Consider the following 4,613-nt stretch of genomic DNA (forward strand, 5'->3'; position numbering starts at 1 on the left):
AGGGGGGGGGAGTCGATCGACTTCGAGCATTTTTTTTCTTCAGTTTTATCAAGGTGGGAAGAACGTAAGCTTTGTGTCTGTCAGCGGGGAACTCCGTGTTGTTATTGTGGTTAATGTCACTATTGGAAGAAAAAAAAAAAGAAGAGTAGAAAATGGGCATGTGAGGATGTGGGTGAGAGATAAATATGGCGACTGTGGATAAAGGGTAACAGAAACGGGAGAAAATTAAATTTAAGTTTCCTGTTTTGTACGCATGATGTTCAAATCGTTTTACTTTTCAAAAAAAAAAAGAAAGAAAGAAAGAAACGGAAAAACGGGGTTAGTGCGCACTACACATTGCCGGGATAACGTGTTTACAATTCAGTTCGAAAGGGCCGTGGCGACACAGTATATTAATATTATTCACTTCCCGTACAAACACCGTAACTGTAAAAGTACGGGCATTGAGCCATCGTTTTTGTTTCGCTTTTCTCTTAATTACGCAGGGTGCCCATAGGCAGGATTGGGTCAGGTCGGACCGACTAATTGCAGCTTTGGTGCGTACTATGAATTGTTTCATCGAATCGATGGCTGAGCGCAAGAAGTGGCTGTATTATATCCACTTTTGGTCGAAATGATCAATATATATATATATATATGTGTAGAGCCGCTCTTTTACCTCTGTATATACGACGTAGCTTAATTCGATCGAGATAAACGTTGGTTTGGTTGCTGTTGTTTTTGGGTTTTTTTTACTATTTTATAGAGATTTCAATATCGTTAAAACTTCAAACTCGTTTTTCTTGAAACTCTGAAAAGTGGATTTAGTCACTCCTTGAGCTCAGCCGTCGAAACATGATCAACAAATTAAAACAGAGAAAACTTTTGACTCCTGGAGACCGAAGAAGCTGTTGCCCCATGCGATGCCATGAGTCAAACTGAGACATTGTTTTTGTTTCGTTTTCCTTAGTTTTACAGGGTACCCACATGCAGGATCGGGTCGGGTCAAATCGATTATTCGCTACCTCAAAATTTCAAAGTTCCATCTGACATTTTTGGTTGTATTGAGTTACTAAGATCATGAGGTTAGAAACCAAATATTATATATGGTCTATCAAAATCGTAAGATTTTTCGGAGTTGTCATCAAGATAGTCAAAGAATTACATTCGAAAAAGCTTGACACGAAGTCAAACTCAAAATCTTTGGCGTCAAATTTCTTAATTAAAAACTAGGTACTGGGGAGATAGAACTTTGTAATTCTGAGGTAGCGTAATGGCAGCTTCTGTGCGTACTACGAATAGACCACCGAATTGCTTCTTCATCAAACATGACCCGGAAGTTACAGCAGAAATAAAACTTTGACCATCGGTGACCGAAGAATTTGTTGCAGAGGTCACATCCGGTACCGTGTGGCGTTGTCTTTAAAAAAAAAATTACTGTTCACAACACAGCCATTTCTGTCAATAATAGCTAGCTACAAGTGCCGACTGTCGCATATCGCGGTTGCTGCGTTGAGACCTTCTTGAATCCCACAGACATGGGAAATTTCGACAGCTTTCTATCAGCATCTCCAAATCAACACTGTCCATTATCGCATTTCCCGCGTAAACAAAAGATTTGACCTTGACATCGCAATATCATGTGACTACAAGCTACAAGGTTACAAGCTTTGTAAGCGACTGTTCTTACTGACGACGACGGATACGACCTATTCGGTTAAAGCGAACATGTTTAATTTTGCAGGATTCGACCGAATTGTGACAAAGTTATAGCGTTCGCTCCCCCCCCCCCCTCCCCTTCCCAGCCTACAAGAAGGAAAATCTGGCTGGCGCCGAATATATCAAATGTCTCCAATGGGCAAAGTGCACTGAGTATGAGAAACCAGCCACTAACCACGACCAGTACGATGTTCGATAACCGTGCAAAACAGGACGTGTCACAAATACGTCACTGAATTCTCCAGCTGAATAATCAACGTCACAGAGACCACGTCTCGTGTCCTTTCTTAGCTGCGGTCACTTCTAGATGAACGTCTTCCTTATGACAGCATCTCAATTCACTCAACATTTTTAAAAATGTATTTTCTCTGGGCTGTCTTTGAAACATTAAGTGGGGGCTCTCGTGGCCTAGAGGTTAAAGTGTTGGCCTCTCATTCAAAGGTCCCGGGTTCGATTCCGGGTAGAGACCGAAAATATTTCTTCTCTAAATTTGTCTCCTTTCACCTCCTTTCCTGCTCTCTAGCAATGTTCTGTCGTCTGCTTTCGTCTCCTCTTTCTGCCCCCACTCCCTCATCTCCTTTGCCCCCCCCCTCCCCTGGGCTCCTGATTCTTTCTACAGCCTTTCTACTGCTACTCCTTGGCTTCTTCTTACTGCTGTCTTTCAGCCACACCCCTGATCTTCTGGTAGGAAAGATCTACACCTAGCCTTCTCGGACAAGGGCGAACAATCTCGGAGGGCCCCTGTGCAAGTTGCGCACGTTAAAGATCCCTTAGTGGTCTAAAATCGATAAGAGTAGGCTTCGGCGCCACCAGGGCAAAATTCAAAATTTCCAACAACTGAAAAATATTAGGTGTGTCCCGCGCACTCATATGCCCTTATGCAGTTGCGAGCGCCGTAAAACACTTACAAAAACAAACAAACAAACGTTAAGTAAACTTGGCCGCGTGCGTAAACGGGAAACTCTATGACGGCAACTATACTGTAGCAGCTGTTCTGTGTGGGCACGCGTTGTTTTCACGACGAAACAAAAGATGAAAAAAATCTACATTAACAAACTGAGAACGAGCGGCGTCGGTAGTGGAGCGGTTAGGCTCTTTTCCGTTCCGCGCAGAAGACCGGAGTTCGATTCCCGAGTGGCAGAATGTTTATCGAGTATCTAGGGTCTTTCTGCTGGGACCTAATCCTTCTCTCAGCTCATGCTGGCCCTGACAGGGATACTACGGTCCAAAGCCCGTCTCTTAAATGATCTAGAATCTAAATAATGATGAAGGGACGTAAAAAATATTTTTCCCTTAATCATGAACAATGCTCTAATGTGAGACTGGGGAGGGAAAAGGCGAAAATTATCCCACAGACTATATAATTTTGTAACCTCTAAAAATGTAATGAGCAGCCCTTTTTTGTACGTGTGATCCAATAACGTCTAGCAGTATCTGAAACGTGCATGGCTACATTCTGACGGACGCCGCACATTTTTCATCATCATCAAGTTCTTCCATGAAGTTACGATATTCACCGAAGGTTCTTCTTTTTAAGCAAGTGTTATAACGCCCCAATCGACACAACTTTGACTCATGGCATTTCATTTTGTTTGTCCGTTTGTTTGAGTAAAGAGAAAAACATCAACATAATAATGGTCACTTTGAGCCGGGGAAAAGCAAGACAGACAGACAGAAAAAACAGAGAGAAAGTAAACAAATAGGAACCACCACTACCACCCTCCCAACTACTCGCTAGATCATTTAAGAGACAGGACTCATCAAAGGTGTCTCTTTCCGGATGTTATTATATTGGACGGGCCCAAGTAGTTGTATTTACTATAATAACGCCCACTTTTAGTAGCCAGAAGATTAAAGTCTTATATTTGTCCTCGATTGTCGAGCCCCCCTACCCGAGAAATCGATGGAAAAGCCAAGCCAATAATAAATGCATAATATTAATACATTATAATATTCGGTTTTTTTCATCCGGTACATGTTGTTGTTGTTGTTGTTGTTGTTAATCAAGTAGCCTCGGTGCATGAGTCCTTTGACCCAGTGACATGTTAAAATAAAAGATGGTGATCTCCAAAAGGTCTTTGTAGATTCTAAAAATTGGAATGTATTAGAATGTTTCGCAAATTTGCCCGTCATCCTCGCACAGTGACAACACTAATCTTCCTCGATATCGTTCCAATTTTAGTAACACACAAGTATACTACGCGTACTGTACACGCGGTTAGTAGATAACACTCAGATCTTATCATTCGATTGCTGTGAGAGCATGTCCTGACGCAGAAAAAGACACACCCTTTCTACAAATCAACGGTTCAGTCACAAAAAAAACTGTAAGCCCCATCTTTCTAAAAATCTACTGTTTTTCTTTCCCGTGGTACAGATCTTTCTCCACTACAAAATATTTTTTCGGAGTGAGAATTTGATTGTAAATAATGAATATTTACAGTCCGATCCTCACGTCGAAAGGATGTGTGACAAAGAAAGTTCTGCGGCCAAAGAAATGAAAAAAAAAAGTCGTTTTTAGAAAGATGTGGCAAACGTCTTTCTTCCAACTGAACCGTTGAAATATTCCCAGAAAACTGCCGGGAAAATTCTTCCTGCGTAGACAGCATGCCACGAGAGCTGTCCGGTGGGTGGTTTCAAATTTCCTTAGAGGCAAACAACATCACCATGACGAAAATTCAGAAGTCATTCGCCATTCCCGATAAGACGCTGGAAAAGTTGTTGAGGCGACAAGACATGTTTGCCTCGCCCGTGCCAACTCACACAGTCATGATCACGCCAAAGGAGTCGGTCCTCCTGCTCCGTTCTTTTCAAGCTCGTGGAGATTGCCAAAAGAATAATCTTCTTTTCCTCGGAGTGTGTGTTTGCATGTGTGTGTATGTGTGTGTGTGTGTGTGTATGTGTGTGTGCGTGTG

General features: G+C 42.2%; 1 protein-coding gene and 1 non-coding gene across 2 annotated transcripts in view; both read right to left on the reverse strand.

Annotated features, from left to right (window-relative positions):
- The window catches only part of LOC101864476 (SH2B adapter protein 2), a gene marked incomplete in the record, with an annotated part of 52,251 nt that overhangs the window by 39,445 nt on the left and 8,193 nt on the right, over nucleotides 1-4,613 (reverse strand).
- LOC118478397 lies at nucleotides 3,797-3,900 on the reverse strand. Its single transcript, XR_004859016.1, has one exon. It is a non-coding gene; the product is annotated as a U6 spliceosomal RNA (small nuclear RNA).

The sequence above is a fragment of the Aplysia californica genome, unplaced genomic scaffold (genome assembly GCF_000002075.1).
Source record: "Aplysia californica isolate F4 #8 unplaced genomic scaffold, AplCal3.0 scaffold00538, whole genome shotgun sequence".
Taxonomy (NCBI): domain Eukaryota; kingdom Metazoa; phylum Mollusca; class Gastropoda; order Aplysiida; family Aplysiidae; genus Aplysia; species Aplysia californica.